Source organism: Coenobita brevimanus, chromosome 79, assembly GCF_032717465.1.
Source record: "Coenobita brevimanus isolate Jiangsu-jjx chromosome 79, ASM3271746v2, whole genome shotgun sequence".
Classification (NCBI taxonomy): Eukaryota; Metazoa; Arthropoda; class Malacostraca; order Decapoda; family Coenobitidae; genus Coenobita; species Coenobita brevimanus.
In genome coordinates this window covers 15,383,465-15,402,635 of record NC_137032.1, presented here as the reverse complement: position 1 = coordinate 15,402,635, position 19,171 = coordinate 15,383,465, and positions in this window count along the sequence as shown.

Here is a 19,171-nt window from a genome sequence, read left to right as displayed (position 1 = left end):
CTCAAGGATCGCCAATTTAGATATATCTGGGGAGACCATAGATGTTAAGGTCGAAAATATAACCCAATCCATATTACACGCAGCTGAGGCTGCTATTCCCAAGACTTCTACAGTTCATGCGAAGCATAGAGCACATTGGTGGACGCCGGATTGCCGACAAGCATTAAGAAAACGCAATAGGAGATACAGGATTTTTGATAGTCAGCCCACTGAGAAAAATTTTATTGCATACAAACAGGCACGGGCTGAGGCAAGGAGAATAATAAGAAGGGCCAAACGTGACTCCTGGCGGTCCTTTGTGTCCACGGTGACTCGTACGACACCATTACGTAAAGTCTGGTCCACCATAAGAATATTAAATAATAAAGGCCCATATTTCCCCATTACAACCTTGCAAATAAATAATAACATCTATGACGAGCCCGTGGACGTTCCTAACATCCTCGCCAGGAGTTTTTCTCATGTAAGTAGCTCAGCCAATTATGACCCGCGTTTCCAACATCATAAACGCACGGCTGAGCTACAGATATTAGACTTTGCCACAGAAGACGTAAACTCCCCGTACAACCAAGAGTTTACGCTAGATGAACTGCTCCTTGCCCTTAAATCCTGTAAAGACACCAGCCCTGGACCAGACACCATCACGTACGGTATGATCCAGCATCTTAATCAGGACAACCTGATTAAGATGTTAGCATTGTACAATGAGATTTGGGCGTCTCGAACGTTCCCAAACTCATGGCACTTTGCGCACGTCATACCGATACCCAAAGAGGCTGATCGTCTTATGAATCCCACTTCATTTCGTCCTATTGTGTTGACTTCTTGTCTATGTAAGGTCATGGAACGAATGGTTAACAATAGGCTTCTTTTTGTTTTAGAGTCGAAGAATTTGTTAAATGATCAACAATGTGGCTTCCGTAAATACAGAAGTTCACTAGATCATTTAATGAATTTGGAGCATTGTATTGCAGAGGCATTTGCCAATAAAGAATTCATGATAGGGGTGTTCCTGGACATCCATAAAGCCTATGACATGACCTGGCGACACGGTGTACTAATGAAGCTCTATGCTTATGGTTTAAGAGGAAATTTGCCTGTTTTTATTTCAAATTTCTTAAGGGACAGAACTTTCTCTGTCAAATTGCCCCGTAACGTAACATCGGATATATTTATCCAGGAAAACGGGGTGCCACAGGGAAGTGTGCTTAGTCCTACTTTATTTAGTATTATGATCAATGATATTCTGTCATCAGCTCCCATCCCGAGAAATCTTAAATACTCACTCTACGCTGACGATTGTGCAATATGGCACTCTTCCCGTAATGCACAATTTTCGGCTGGGCGGATTCAAGCAGCCCTTGACTCCGTCCACCAATGGGCCTTGCAGTGGGGATTTAAGTTTTCCGTACGTAAGTGTGCCGCTATAGTTTTCACTAATCGTAACGTACCTAATTTGTGCTTAACTTTGGATAATCAGGCGGTACCTTTTCAAAATTCTGTAAAATTTTTAGGAATACATTTTGATCGTAGAATGAATTTTAAACTTCACGTTAATACTTTGCTTGCTCGTTGTGATAAACCGTTAAATGTCCTCAAGTACCTAGCGGGTACTACCTGGGGTGCCGACAGAAAATCTTTATTAATGGTGTATAAGTCCCTTATTCGATCGAAGCTAGACTATGGCGCACAGGTGTATGGCTCGGCATCCGATGCCACTCTGAAAGGATTGGATGTGTTGCAGAATAAATGTTTGTGAATGTGTCTTGGAGCTGTCCGGTGTACCCGTGTAGCTCGTATGGAAGTGGAGGCGAATGTGCCTCCCCTCCGTATTCGCCGTGACCACCTGGCCTTGTCCTATGGTGTAAGGACATTTAGGAAAATGTAATATCGGCAATGTGGCCTGTACCCCCCTGCGTCAATACCACCACCTTCTGCGGGGGGTGCGTCGGCCACTTGCCGCTCGCCTCCACTTACTGACTCAGGAGCTTGATGTGGACCCCAGTGACTGTGACAAGTTGGTGCTTAAAAATATAGCGCCTTGGGAGCCACCCGGCTTTACAGTCGATGTCACATGGCTCCCAGCACCAAAGGCCAAGGCGCCGGAGGCGGAGGTCCACCACTTGTTTCGTAAGATCATTGTTCGTCACTTGGGGTCCCATCAATTGTACACCGACGGCTCCAAGTCGAGTGAATGTGTGGGTGCAAGTGTGTGGTCGACTGAATGTGCCCTCAGGTATCGGTTGCCGACTCATACATCTGTGTTTACTTCAGAACTTTTTGCTATTGACAAAGCCATAGACTATGCTCTCAATTCTAGACATGACTCATTTGTCATATTTTCAGATTCAAAATCAGCCCTTCAGGCAATTGCATCTTGTACTACGGACTCTCACGAGATCCAGGGCCGCATCGTTAATAAGTTGCATTCATGCAACAAGTCATTCACGCTGATCTGGGTGCCTGGTCATTGTTGTATCTACGGCAATGAGCAGGCTGACTTACTCGCAAAGACGGCTGTAGAGCTCGAGGAGACTTGGGACGTTCCTCGTGATCTGCGGTCGAGTTTCTCTCTCGGAAAGAAATCAATAAATCTTCTGTGGCAAGGTCAGTGGACCAGACTAAATATTCCAACTTGTAAGCCGTACCTAGGCGACTGGGACACTGCCAACCGTCCCAGTCGCCTAGAAGAAAAAGTGTTGGCACGGTTACGGCTCAATGCCACCGTTTTAACCCACATAAAACCATATATGGAAAGACGCTTCCCACCGCACTGTGACATCTGTGATGCGGTGTTATCTATCAGTCATATCATCCTGCGCTGTCGGCGATTTATTCGTGAACGTGCTTCACTTATTAATTACTGCGGCGCAGCAGACGTCCCCTTCACCCTTTCCACCATCCTGGGTGATGGGGACATTGTTATGACTGATAAAATTGATGGCTTTCTTGAGAGACCGGACTGATCAGAGTGATGTGACTTTTTTACTGTGTGGTTATGGTTTTTATCAACGGTAAATATGTGTATATTGTAATATTAATTAGGGTTGACAGTTGACATATTTTAAATAGTTCCTCCTCCCACTGATCTATTTCTAATATAGATGTCCCCTACATTAAGCCAAGTTCCTCGCCTGACAGTCACCAGCTGATGAGTGCAAGTGTGCAATATAGGAAGGTATTGGGCACTTGCAGTCGATGGTGGTCTGCTGGGCGAGGTTCTTCACTTTTTGTACAAATTATGTAAATACATTATATTATCTTGCTTAAGTTACTCTAATTAGGGCCGACAGCTGACGTATATGGAAATGTTCCTGACTCGTCTGGTTCCCTTTCATATATTGATGTCCCCTATATTAGGTTGTGCCTTGACTGACAGTCACCAGGTGATGAGTGCAGGTATGTCATGTAGAAAGGCATTACATATCTGCAGTCGATGGTGATCTCTTGGTCGAGGCTTTTTTTTTTTTTAACCATTAGTGTAGGTCTAGTTATTTGTCTCTTAGGATTTAGTATAGGTTAGTGATTTGTCTGTTAGGTGGTTAGTTTTAGGGTCTTTAGATTAGGTATTTTAGTTTATAAGTCATATAAGGTTAAAAATATTAAAAAATAAATAAAAATAATAAAAATAAAACTACAAAAAAATAATAAAATAAAAATTATTATATATATATGTACGTGTGCATGAAAGTGTGTATGTTCATATGCATGGATGTGTGTATGTATGTAAGTATGTATATATATATGTTCGTATATATATGTGTATATATGTCAATATATATACATATATATATATATATATATATATATATATATATATATATATATATATATATAAATATTTATATATATTGCCTTAATGACCAGGGGCTCCGGCCCCAATGGTCGATAGGCAAAAAAAAAAAAAAAAAAAAAAAAAAAGAAGGCAGACTCACAGTATTAACGGCTGACAGTGTTCCTCCTCTCTGAGTGGGTTTACACCGCCCCACTCCACCTCCCTCACGGTAACAGTGCTCGGTGACCTTGTGACGTGGAAGAGGGTGTACATCAATTTTGTATCATTTGTATATCATATAATTCTATATCTTGACTGTAACTGTTTCCCTTTGTCCGTTTGCTTAACTACCTGATCTATTTGTCTTGTTCTTTGTGCAGTAACCACTGTTTAAGTGTTATAACTTTAATCTTTGTCATTAAACTTGTTACTTGTCATAATGTTGTTAGGTACTTTTTGTAGTGTAAGGTTTAATATTAAAGTATAGTTAAGTTCCACTGTTTCTTGTGTCTTTACCTTACACCAAATGTAGAGTCCGCCCCGTAACTAGATAACCACGCGGCGGATTGTTACATGTGGGGGCCTGACCGGGATCGATAATTAATGAGCTAGTTAAGTAATTTAGTAATTATCTATTATAACGAATACAACCTCTCCGCCTCACAGGGTCACGTCACATGTGTAGTCCTTGGTGAGGCCTGCTTCCATCGACTTTAAATTCCTTACTTAGTGGCCACTTAAGGGTAGTTAATGTAGCAGGATAGGTGTGATTGTTTGGCCTGTTCCATTTGTAAGGACTTGTTTCCCACCAGCCGTTTGAGACTCATCTTGTTACCCATGTACCTGTGGTGAACCACTGACGTTCACAGCCTTTAATTACGTATACTACGTGGTAACCTGACCATTCTTAAACTCTTTCAGCCAGTTATTTCGAAAGAGTACTTATTCAGGACTTTTTTGTGTGTTAGTGTGGGCTGATACTCTCCTGGATAACCTGGCTTGTTATTGCGTTATAGTATCAGAAGCTCATTCATGCTTATCAATTACTGGTTTATAAGAATTTAACGGGAGGTAAAATTTTTAAAAATCGGTCACTAGTAGTTAACCATCTTGTTCCCGGTTAATGCTAGTCTTTTCCCACTGGTAGTTAACCATCTTTTTCTCGGTTAATGCTAGTCTGTCCATAAGTATCCCCTTGTTACTGATAATCAGCCATCACTATTCGGCTGTTATCCCATGAGTTATATCTTTTCATTGTTAAACTATTCTTAACTGCCAATCTTGTCCATGCTAGTTAGCCAACTGTACGTGACTAGTATCATTTGTTACACTTTACTGCCTTATAACTATGTTGACTGTATACATGTTATACCAGTTATTCCTGGTCAGTGCTTAGAAATAAGGCCATTAGCAGGTTTCACTTAAGAGTGCGGAACTTTCAAGACCATGACTGACTTTAATGCATTAGAGTTTGTCGGCAACCCCTCCTTGGATGAACTTAAAGCTGCTAAAATATCAAAGGATGACCTTAAGTACATTGCTAAGTCATTTAAAATTCCATTCGCTCAGGATGTGAGGAAAGATAAGTTAAGAGCACTAATTCTGACCCACTTAGGAGACACAGAGGTAGTCGAAGCCTCTGCAGTGGAGCTAGAAGCTTCTAGTATAATTAAAGATCCTCAAATCCTGTTGGAGATAAAGAAAGTAGAGATGCAGGCAATGCAAATGAAAATGGAGTATGAAAGAGAGGAAAGAAAACATGAACGTGAGAAAATGGTACATGAAGAAAAGGAAAGAAATAGGCAGTATGAATTGCAACTTCAGGCTCTTCAAGCCCAACTAGCAGGCACACAACCAAACCTGCTAGGACCTCAGAATCTCCCTACATCTCAAACACCTCGTAAATCTGACTTGCTTAAATATGTAAAACTAATCCCATCTTTCCCTGATACCGATCCTGAGGCGTTCTTTAGGGAATTTGAATCAACAGCCAAACATTTCGAGATCCTTGAAGCAGACTGGGTATGGCTCATAAAGCCTAAACTATCAGATAAGGCTTTAACTGTTTGTAACAACATTGAGAACAACACTGATTATGAAACAGTCAAGAAGGCCATTCTCGCAGCTTATTCAATCTCCACAGAGGGTTACCGCCAAGCTTTCCGTAACATTGTTAAACTTCAGTACCAAACCTATGCTGAGTTTGCCTCTGATAAGCTTCGTTCCTTAAAACGATGGTTAAAGTCTGCATCTGTGAACACTTTTGAAAAGTTACTTAATCTAGTTGCTCTTGAAGAGTTCTTGAGAAGAGTTCCACACTCTATCAAGGTACACATTATCGATAGGGAGGAGACTGATGTGCTTAAAGCAGCCCAATTGGCTGATATCTACTCACTTCTGCATCGCTAACCCCCCAGGGAGAGGAAAACCCATTCACCCACTGTTAGGTTGCCTGGTGGTTCCAAAGGTGCTGATAGTAATAAGAACACAGATAGAAACAAAGATGGTAAGCAAGTGGCACAGAACACTCCTGTCTGTTTTTTTTGTAAAAAACCTGGGCATATAATAACAAATTGCCCAGACCCCAAGTGCAAAGTGGCCAAGATCTCTGCAAAAAGCCTGTTGCTTCCATCCAATCCATGCCACCCAATGCTAATTCTCCTGATCCATTCCAGCCATTCCGTTCCACCGGTACAGTCGCGCTTGGTCCTGGCCAACAGGAGCACTCTGTCCAGATAGTGCGGGACACTTGCGCTGCTCAATCCCTCATCCGGAAATCTGCCTTACCCAATATCCAGGATAACTATACTGGAGAACTGGTATATCTGAGGGACTTTCACGATCCCTTCCCCACTCTTCTGGCCAGAGTGCACCTGAACTGTGGCTTGGTCCAGGGAACTGTCACCATAGGGGTAAGTGAAGATGAATCATTACCCATTCCAGATGTTGATTTCATTCTTGGCAACGATCTGGCTGGAGGACTTGTTTACCCTCCTCTAGTTGTCAGTAAGTCTCCTTTGCCTCAGAATCCAACAGATGATCTTGAACAAGACCAACCTAACTTATTCCCTAGTTGTGCCATTACCAGATCACAATCCAAAGGTAGTAAAGTAATTAAACCTACCCTACCTCCCCAAAGCATCATTCCTACCATATTTTCTGAACAAAGTCTTAAAGAAGCACAACAAAGTGACACTTCCCTGATTAAATTGCATAATAAAGCCATTTCCAAGGATAATATAATCCATCCTCCTTCATTTTACCACCGAGATGGAGTACTCATGAGAATGTATAAGCCATCCCAACTAGGTGATGATGACACATGGGCTGAGTACCATCAAATAGTACTACCAAAAACCTTGCGGCATCCTGTAATGGAAGTTGCAGGCCATCTAGGTATCAAAAAAACTTATTCTAGATTGCTAACTGAATTTTTCTGGCCAGGCATGAAGAAGGATGTAACTAACTTTGTTAAGAATTGCCATACTTGTCAAGTAGTAGGTAAATCTAATGAAGTAATTCCATCTTACCCCTTACAACCCATTCAAGTACCTGCTGAGCCTTTCCAAAAGATTATTATTGACATAGTTGGACCACTTCCTAAGACCAAGAAAGGCAATCAGTATATACTCACTACTCTGTGCCCCACCACTAGATATCCTGAGACATTTCCTTTAAAGAACATTTCCTCCAAAAATGTAGCCAAAACCTTAACACACATGTTTACAACATTTGGTATTCCTCAGGAAATCCAGTCAGACAGAGGTTCTAACTTTACAAGTGAACTATTTACCCAGGTCCTTAAGGAATTAGGGATTAAACAAACTCTGTCCACAGCTTACCATCCACAGTCGCAGGGTGCATTAGAGAGACTACATCAAACTCTCAAGACTATGATTCGTAAATTCTGCCATGAGGAGGATCATGATTGGGATGAGGGACTGCCCTTCCTTCTTTTCGCCATTCGTGAAACACCATCTGACTCCTTGGGTGTTTCTCCTTTTGAACTCTTGTATGGAAGGAAGGTAAGGGGGCCCCTTAAAGTGATCAAAGACCATATGATAGCTTCACCCACCAGTAAACTGATAACTGTCCAACAGTACATAAATTCCCTTCAGGATAAATTGAGTAAGGTTCGAGCTTTTGCTAAGAAGAACTTAATTCGTGCCCAGACAGTCATGAAAAATCACTATGATAATAAATCTCAGGTTAGGGAATTCAATGAGGGTGATACGGTTTTGGCATACATCCCTGTCACTGGCTCTCCTCTACAAGCAAAATATCACGGTCCATAATATAGAGTTCAGAGAAAACTGTCAAATTACAACTATATATTAGAGACCCCAGACCGTCGCAAGGCAACTCAACTTGTTCATGTTAACTTACTTAAGCCCTATAAGCACCAGGAACCACCAGACAACTCCCCGAGACTCATGTTACCCGTAGACTTACAACACACCATAAATACAGCAAGCTCCAACCCTCCTGAAACCTTGCATGAGATCCCTTGCATCCGCCCTATGGTTCAGGAGCCGGAGTTAGCTAACACCATTCCAACCCCTCCACTGTCCAACTCGGAGATACTTAACAATCTCCAACAATATCTCCAACACCTCACACCAATACAAAAACAGGATTTAGAAACAATTATAAGACGGTACCCTAAATTGTTTAATAACAATCCTGGCCGATGTACCATCACCTCTCATAAAGTAAAGTTGGTGCCAGGAACCCATCCAATTAAATGCAACCCTTATAGGTTACATCCACAGAAAAAAGCACAGATGCAGAAGGAGGTGGAATACCTGTTGGACCAAGGATTAGCAGTCCCCAACCAGTCCCCCGTGGGCATCACCCTTGTCTACTCGTGCCCAAGGAAGATGGACAAATACGTCTCTGCACTGATTATCGTAGAGTCAACTCTGTCACGATCCCAGACGCCTATCCACTCCCCCGGGTAGATGATCTGATTGATGAGGTGGGACAATCTCAGTTCATTACTAAAATTGACTTGCTTCGGGGCTATTACCAAATTCCTCTAACTGATGATGCTCAGCTCATCTCTGCCTTTGCTACTCCTTTCGGGCTTTACCAATATACTGTAATGCCCTTCGGTATGAGGAATAGTCCTGCCACTTTCCAGCGGGCCATGAATTATCTATTGCAAGACTTAGATGGAGTATCAGTCTACCTGGACGACATACTAATTTTTTCTCCCCACTGGCGGCAACATCTCTGCCAACTCTCTGAGGTGCTGTCCAGACTACACGACGCCAACCTCACGGTGAAGCTGGCCAAGACCACCTTTGGCCGGGCCACGGTGACGTACTTGGGACATGAGGTGGGCAGAGGAGTCTTCCGTCCCAAAGCAGCCAACATCTCTGCCATCATCCAGTACCCTGCACCCACTACCCGGAAGGCGCTGATGCGTTTTTTGGGAATGGCCGGGTACTACCGGAGATTTTGCCCTAACTTCGCCAAGGTAGCTGCTCCACTCACCAGGATGACGAGTGGCTCTGTGCCATTCATTTGGACGGACGACTGCCAGACCTCCTTCAACCAACTCAAAACGTTCCTCACCCAAGATCCCGTGCTGCTCTCGCCGGACTTCAACAAGCCGTTCATCCTACACACTGACGCCAGTGAAGAAGCTGTGGGAGCCGCCCTGCTTCAAGAGAAGGAAGGCATACTACACCCTGTCTCCTACCACTCTGCAAAGCTGAACGTCCATCAACGTCGCTACTTCACTATAGAGAAGGAGCTACTCGCCATCATCTCTGCCATCAAAAAGTTTGAGTGCTACCTTTCTCCTAACAGTGCCCCTCTGCAAGTGTATACAGATCACAACCCCCTCTCATTTCTGGATCGAAATAAAGTTCTCGAATCAACGGCTTTTAAGATGGTCCCTATACCTCCAACCCTTTAACATCGACATTCATCACATCAGAGGTTCAGAAAATCTCCTAGCAGACACACTCAGCCGCCTGTAACACAGCCTCTACGACACCACCTCTTCGATGGGGTGTCGTTTTAGGGGGGAGGTGTGACGCCCCCACTAAACTACTGGAGTGCTGGGCTCCCTCGTTACGGTTGGATCACCGCCTCGGAGCCCCACACGGCTAGGTGAAACAAGCCGGGCTTCACCCGTGGGGGTATATATACCGCTGCTTCAGTCAGAGAAGGCAGACTCACACTATTAACGGCTGACAGTGTTCCTCCTCTTTGAGTGGGTTTACACCGCCCCACTCCACCTCCCTCACGGTAACAGTGCTCGGTGACCTTGTGACGTGGAAGAGGGTGTACATCAATTTTGTATCATTTGTATATCATATAATTCTATATCTTGGCTGTAACTGTTTCCCTTTGTCCGTTTGCTTAACTACCTGATCTATTTGTCTTGTTCTTTGTGCAGTAACCACTGTTTAAGTGTTATAACTTTAATCTTTGTCATTAAACTTGTTACTTGTCATAATGTTGTTAGGTACTTTTTGTAGTGTAAGGTTTAATATTAAAGTATAGTTAAGTTCCACTGTTTCTTGTGTCTTTACCTTACACCAAATGTAGAGTCCGCCCCGTAACTAGATAACCACGCGGCGGATTGTTACAATATATATATATATATATATATATATATATATGTCACGAATCAAATTCGCGACATTTCCCTTTTGTGAGAAACCACGAACTATTAGTGGAAAACTCACTGTGTATTGCTCAGTTAACCGTTTCTCTCTCCATTTTGGTGGTATACTTTTCAAAACATTCGTCACTGTTTCAAAAGTGACCGATCTAATGCACGTCACTAAGTGCTCTACTGAGTGATATTATTGTTTCTTTATTGTTCGCCCCTGCTTGCCTCAACCGTTAGCCACGCCTTTTTCTGCTGGCCAGTCCATTACCCATACATCGTATTTGAATTCAGTCAAGTGTCTGTCATGACGGAGAGGTTCTGTGCTCCAGCAGTGGAGAGTGAGAGGTCAGCTAGCACCCAGACTCCACTAGACTACAATTCTCCAGGCTCCCACCCTTCGTTGGTGATACACCACATTCATTGACCAGTATTTTCTTTTCGTTTTCCTAGACTAGAGTTAAGTGTGCTGTTTCCTTACATGCTGGCCGGCTGCGCCGCATGTTTTTTTTTTTTTAGGCGTAAGAATTTAGCTCTTGAGTGAGTGAGTGAGTGCGATCTTATTAATTTGATTTTGAAATGTAACGTTAAATTTATTTTGTAATCAATAAATTTAACAGTTCTTTTTCTTGAGCTTAATGTAATGTAAACTCATGTTTCATTTCTCCGCAATTAAGCTTATTTCTCTTATACCTCCTAGCTTGCATAAACGTTTTGCTATTCATAAGTGGTACTTAGGCCAGTCTTGTTGTATTAAGCTTAAAATCCGTTGTGCCTTCTAGGAGTTAAGCACCAGCAAGAACCTGATATTATTAATAGTATTCGTTATTTATTGTCAGGGGTGAAGTAACTTTCTCCAGAGGCTAACAGTACTAATAATCAGCATTTGTGAGTAATTAGTCTCTGCTGTGTACTGTTGAGAAAGTTTATAAATTCTCGTTCTGAGAGTCCGGCGAAGCAAGCCGGTATAAAGCAATCATTGCTTGATTTAGCAAGACAATTCTTGTTCCTGCTGTTCAGTATTATTGAACATTGTTCCTGCTGTTCAGTATTATTGAACATTATCATTTAAAATATTTGCATTTATTTTAAAAACCCCGTGGCAAAATATATATATATATATATATATATATATATATATATATATATATATATATATATATACAGTATATATACAGTACTGTATAATTGATATAATCCAGTCACAGTACATATACTACCCTATACAGTATAATGACTGATATAAAGTGATTATTGTATTTGTATGTTTCTTAACCTATGGTATGAAAGCAGTACAGTCATTTACAAACGTGAGGACTGGCAAGAAAATACATATGGTAATATACTTCATTATAGTACAAATTATCTGCCATACCCCATGCTGATAAAAAAAAATAATAATAAATAAAATCCATCATCATTACTCATGTTTCATAATCTACAGTCTAAAGAGTATGGAACCGCACTATCGTAGGTCTACTTCAGTATGTGGGTTTTATGTACAAAACAAAAGTCAGATATTTATCTGTCTTTCTATAGCCAGGCGCCATAATCACCTAACGGGTGGCAGTTTGTCTTTGAGTTAGTTGTTTTACGGGGAGGTACATTAGCCCTCTACCAATCCACTTGCAGAAACGTTGGGAACACTTACGGGTTGCTTATATGATTAACACCCAGCGTTGTATATGGTTCCCTGGCTTACAGGAAATCATTAAGATTAATGCTCAAAGTAAAGCCACCTGTAAAAGAAAAAAGAGTAGTAAAAGGTGACAGTAAAGATAGGAGAAATAGGATGAGAGAGGGCAGACACAGAAAAAGAATGATAAAGGTGAGGGAAGAAGTAAGCAGCACTACATGATGTGAGTGGATGATGGTCGTCACCACCTACCACCAAACCTAATCCAACCGTTGACAGCCAGCTTTCAGGTTTTAAAAATGTGTTAGGAGCGTTATATAACGCCAGTAATAAGCTCAGAGGTGAGCTTATAAAAAAGCCCAGTAGCAATGGTAATCCAGGAAAAACAATAAGTAACCTGTAAACGTCTCACATTAAAAGATATACGAAAAGGTCGCACATGTTTGGTAACGAATTAATGGAAAAACAACAAAAATCTTAACCTTGACTCCACTATAGCATAAGTTAATCTGTACTACCATATGTCCCAACTGCAAGAATGTGGGGCAGTCCAGACACGGATGGCGACTAACTTGGTGAATAGATGGACACGGCCAGAGTTGAGAGTCACCAGCAGCTGCAGTCTTCACTCACGTGTTGTTCAGTGATCAAAAATATTGTAGCTCCAATACAGTTTGTAGGTATTAAGTACATCAGGGATTAACTTACTGAACAGTATATACATAATGTTCCTTAACCTAACCAATATTATCTATCACGGCTGATCACAGGTGGTGTATTTGATGTTGCACGTACTTTTGAAACACCCTGTATATATATATATATATATATATATATATATATATATATATATATATATATATATATTTTATCTATCTATCTATAGCCCGACGCCCTAATTCCGCAAAGGGTGGCCGCAGACAAAACGCCTCCAAGTCGCTCTGTCACCCACCATTTGACTGCCCTCCCTCCAACTCACTCCTTCATCCCTCATGTACCTCTCAACTCCATCCCTGCACCTCACTGTCGGTCTCCTCCTCCCTCTCCCTCCCTCCACTTCACCTACATACCAGTATCCGGTACAACTTCATTAAGTTCTTCCCCTACCGAGGAGCTACTCAAAATTAAACCAGCACAGGTCTTGAAGATTGTTTCTGCTTCTGAATGGAGATCTGATACAGCAGTGGATAGATACATTAGGATTCCATTCTTGTAACTAATGTCGCATATAAGGATCTACAATCAATTATTAACCTTACAAGAATTATTGTTTTCACAACTACAGTAAGTCTTGGTCCTATACATACATCCTACATTAAAGTACCCAACATGTATAGTATACAATATCAGTATCTTAGACTCAATGCGGACAAAGGTCTTCTCTCACCAACTAAACTTTCATTTTATTGCTAGTAAAGAGGAAAATGTGAAAGTTAGAGGGGCTAAACACAAGGACCAGCATATAACCTACATTATTTCCATTTCATTTATGAAAATATCCTGTAGCCTCACACTGTTTCTTTTAGTATATATTATGGTATAACAACTCTTCATAGGTGGGCCACATACACGTAAAATAAATAGAATTTACCTTACAAAGCTGATGACGCTCACTTGCAGACCAGTTTGCCCTCTTTACCTTAATTTCCCATAATTTCCTTCTTGCTATACGACAAGTAGTCGGAAAGGACGCAGAGAAGGTCCCTGAATGTTACTGCACCCAAATGAAGCAGAACCAACCATTAATAAGAGAAGAAAAGTGCCAGTAAAAGAAACACAGCAACCCCTGTTTAGCGGCTACGAACAGTCTAGTTTGTCAGCATTACCATTCGGCGATTATCTCAGTATGTACGTGTACTATGAAGTAAAATGCATACCTAGAGATGAATATTAAAATGAAAATCTTCAGTTGCTCATATTAACAAGCGATACTTCAGTTAAAGCGACCTCTTATTTATCAGTCAATCATGTCTCACAATAGGCGAATCTACTTTCAGTCAGCACCCACGCTGTGAGGCGTTTGCACAGAAATCGTACCATGTCGGCCGACCACTCAGCGAGCAACTTACAAATTGGCTGTCCGGTCTTTCTTTCTGTAGGGTCTCTATAGCCCACCCTAGCCACAGCCTTGGCACTCCTCTGAACAATGCCTCACCTCCACCATAAAGTTACCCCTCTTCTCCATCACCAGCTATCAATCTGGGAACTCTTGCAGTGGAAAGACGAAGGACTGATGCGTATTGTGGTCTTTGACTGAATGTTTTAGGCTGTGGAGTTGCTGAGATACGATTGTTTGAAAACAAAGGATTTCCGTGAATTATCCTGGGTAGAGCACAGATGCGCTAGATTTAACACTGAGCTTTAGGACAAACGTGGATAAGTAAAAAGAAAAAAAATAAGAATAATAATAGGATAAACTAGGACCACAAGTAGGGATATCAAGAAAAAAAATCCAGTCAAATATGAACACGCGTAGCAGACAGCCCATAATTTCAAATCAAAACACAACCCACCTTGGTAACTTCAAGCTGCATCAATCTCCTTCACAAACAGACAACAACTGGACAACCACCCAACTCTGCACATAGTGTCTCAGCAATATCTCTTGACCAATACCCAACACTATAGTCCATAGACATAAACGCAAACACATAGCAATCACAATTATCGAAAACCTTTGGTCAATGTCTTTTATGAACCACCACCAGACATTCACCCTTCAGAAACTACCCTACCCATGACAGACAAGAGGACACCTAGCTAACTGCAGCACGATCACTACCCTTCCTTGTTACAGTACCAGCACAAAATACAACTCACAAGGAACCCTTCTGAACCACAACCCATTCACCCCATTGATGACACTGCCCTAACACAGACAGTCCTTTCACATTAACTCGACAAAGGAAGAGGCGACAGCAGTGCCGTTATCCTTCAGTCCAGTGGGTTTACGTCCAGATCATCTAACAACAACAACAACAACGACAACTAACTCGAGCATCGCCGGGCAGCAAAGGCGGTGCTCTCAGTAAGCTATATATGTCAGCCTTATCAGTCGAATAAGGCCTTTTTCGTTAAGTTTTTGCTACCACCTGACGAGTTTTCTCAGGAAACATCTTCCTCTCAAGGGGGTAATTATCTCTCTCTCTCTCTCTCTCTCTCTCTCTCTCTCTCTCTCTCTCTATATATATATATATATATATATATATATATATATATATATATATATATGTGTGTGTGTGTGTGTGTGTGTGTGTGTGTGTGTGTGTGTGTACGCGCGCTTTTGGTCGTTTCTTTCACGATCTAATTCTTTTTGCACTGGATCATGGTGAGTCCACGGAGTGTCAGAAAAATACCAAACAAAAATTTTGGCAATGGCGCTCAATGTGCTGGCGCAAAATCATCGGAAATTGCGACACACGAAAATATTTGACAACGTTTTTTTTTCGGCGTTATGGTTAGAATTGGTCATTGTTGTCTCAATAACGGTACAGAAACATAGATAATGGTATCTTTTATGATGGAAATAATTATTAGTTATTCCAGCAATTTTTGCAGGCAAGCACTAGTGAAATATACTTGTGCCGTCAGATTCAAGATGCTAATGACCAGACAACCGAAATATTAACGGAAAGAATATGTCTGTTATTATTATTATTATTTATTTTTTTTTTTTGGGGGGGGAGAGGCGGCGTGGTTGCGATTTGAAAGATTCAGGGTTCCTATACTCACTCAGCTATTAACTGCAGTTGTATGGTGTTATCTGCAGTAATAAGTAGAGTCGTTCCGATCATGAGAGCGGTTTTGGCACAACTAGGAACACTAAATGAATCATATGGCTTAATCTCAGTTGAATAAAATCTTCCAGCATTACCTGAAATAATCGTCATTGAGTTGGTACGACTCAGAATGAGTTACAGCCGATGCATGGGAAATACTAGCAAAAGGGAATTGAATGAGCCAGATAATTAATCTTTACAGTGAAAATGGAAGTATGTGACTGGAATACTTAAGTACACATCATTTTGTTACGGAAAAGAAACAGAATTAATCTTCCTTATTCGGGGGTCTTAATGGATTTGCTGGGAAGTAACTGATTGCGTTTTCTTATTACTTGTCTCATTAACCCTTCCAGCATGATGGCATCTTACTGTGCTATGGTCATGTTACTTCAAGGCGATTTTATTCAAACAAGTGACAGAGTAGTATTAACAGAATATGCAGGAACAACTGAAGGCAATGAACTGGGGGTTTCCCATTTCGAGACTGATTAATGAATATAAATAATGCTTGGCTGAGAGTAGTTACGATTTTTAGTACAATAAAACTTTGTTAGTTATTTAAAGCAGAACAGCATGGTAGGAAGTGAAGCGGAGACAGTTGAGGTTAGAATACGAAGTGGTTTGGGAGTGTGCCAGTAGTTTGTGCACGGGCATTGAAAAGAAACTGATTCTTCTTTTCCTAGCCACTGGTTGTGCCAGGACAAAGTTAAACAATTCCAGCCCTTCGTGTGGCTGCTCAAACCATCTTCATCGCGTATAATGTTTCCAACATTATTCATTGAAACTAAACACTTCTGCTCATTTTACGTTAGCCCGTATATTCCAGCAGTAATAGTCATATCAGTGACTTTCAACCGCTTAACCCTGTGAATTTTATACTAATGATCACTAAATATACCAAGGCAGGTCGTTCTCTTGAAATACGTATGTTTATTAATAGTCAAACACGCATCTGACAATCTCCTGTTCCATTTCCTTTTTTTTTCCCCACTGGCCAAACGGTATTTACTATATATTTCTTTAATCGAACTGAAGACGGTGCCAAGGTGAGAAGCTGTGGAAGAGGCGATGCTCATGTAGTGAAGTGGTAAATATGTGAGGCAGCAGTGTACGTGACGAGAGAAACCAGTTTGAGAGGCTGCTTCTCACGGCATACCAACATGTTCTCGGAAAGCGGCACGTGAATCAGGTTAAAATTCTGCTCTCATGCATGCGTGCTTGGCTTCATTTCCGTCCACAAATTCTTACTGCTGTCGGTGCTACTCTGTTGCTTTTTTTCTGACATCCAACACAAAATTCTGCCTATCGTATGTTTTTACCGCGCCAGAGAGGGTGGATGGCTAATTACAAAGCCACCACTGATATTAAATAAAGAAAAATATACTTCATCGTGTTGCAGAAATTTAATAGAAACAAAATACATTAGAATAATGAAAGGGCCTTTGCAGTGAAGTAAAGATTGGGAACGGAGTAATGAAATTCACCCGATTAACTCAGCCTTAATTAAACTTTGCTCTCATATTAGAAAAAAGGAGTTTTTCTTTTTTCCTGTCCACTTTTCACATACGTTTGTTAGACTTTTTTTTTTTTTAGAAATAGTTGCTTTCCCAACAGATACCCTCGTTATGGGCCAAAAGGCTTTCTGTTATCTGTATTTCCTATGTACTCACCCTGGAATGCAATTTCCGAAGACTCGGCTGTACGATATTTCTCCAGTTATAAGTTGAGAACTATTCTGATTACATGTTCGATGTACTGTTTGCAATAACTGTAACTGTTACTTGATTCTGAAGTCTAGCTTGACCATTACCTGATCCTGCTTCAAGGGAAACCATTTATGTTCCCTTCTCAGTGGCGACTGTCAGCTTCATTAACATTCTCAGGGTCACGTGACTTACCCTTACCTGCATAAAATCATCTGCCGTTATCTGGATTAAAATACGAGATACGATGGTGGTAGTATTAAGTCTCTCCGGCTTCTGTTACTCACTCTTAGTTTAATAAAATGGTCTGTAGTTAGCCGGAATAGAACTGTGTTGTGCCGGCCATGTGAGGGGCAAATATGAGTTTACGTCATAGGAAATAACTGTCTCACAATATCTTCTACTGACTTTCCATCACGTATCCGCTGTTAATCGCTAATAAATGAAAAAAAAATGTATATTCAGAAAAAATCCAGACCTTTTTAAACTTCAGCACACACACACACACACACACACACACACACACACACACACACACACACCAAGAGATGAAATTTCCTTCGCCCTTATAAAGTTACGTTTCATGCATGTGAAGATAATTTTTTGTTGAGCCATCAGTACTATTTTGCCAATATCTTAGCTCCCATTTTTTTCTTCGTAATTACTTTTATGCATCAGTCCTAGTTGCTCTTTAATTCATCCTGGAATTATCCCCCCCCATCTCTCTCTCTCTCTTCCGACTCCAAGGCCTGCCATGAAACTAGTGGCCAGGATCTTTACTTCAGTCGATTTGTACGTTATATTAAAATAGGGACCTTGATTGTTCATTCAACGGTTGAATGACCTTATATGCAGAACTGGCATTAATTTAATCCATCTTCTTCTCCCTTACATTTCTTGTGTTCATCCGTTTTTCCCTCCCAGTATTAATTTATTCTTCCTATTTTCCTCAGACTTCCATTGCTGCTTACACTTCCACATTCTGTCCTTCACTGTTGTTTACGTTATCTTATTTTCGCCTCCTCTCTCCCATGTCTTTCAGTTCTTGTCGTCTCATCGATTCTTTTGATCATTCCCACTTTCCACCTTCTCTTCCTTTGTTGTTTTACACCCTATCACCATCCTTATCTTCATCTATTCATCCCATTTTTTTTTTTATACGAGTACTTTACCTCCCTCTCCTACTCCTCCTCGACTCCTTCCTCACTGGATCATTAAGCAGTGTATATACATTTACGAGGAGTCAAGTGGAGACACCGGAGGAAACTAGGATGGGATGGGAGCAAGGTGTAGGAAGCTTATAATGCTGTGTAAGGGTGTAGGCTACTGCAGGTGGAAGGGCAGGGGAAAGAGCGCCTATCAGTGGTGAAAGATGGATACAGTATATCGGTAAATCAGACAAGGAAGAAGACTGGAATGAAAACCAAATAAACAAATAATTTATTTAAATGATTCACTCTGAAACTGGAAAAAAAAAAAAAAGTAGACAAAAATAGAAGTTGAAATGGAATAAAAAGTACAGTTATATTTTTGTCTTGCTATCATTGTTCGGTGGTTTCCTCAAATGGAAGAATTATACTGTACATAAAATTTAAAATCTTGCTTACTTGGAGGACTGGAGGCGTGGCTAGGATAAAGACCCCGGTG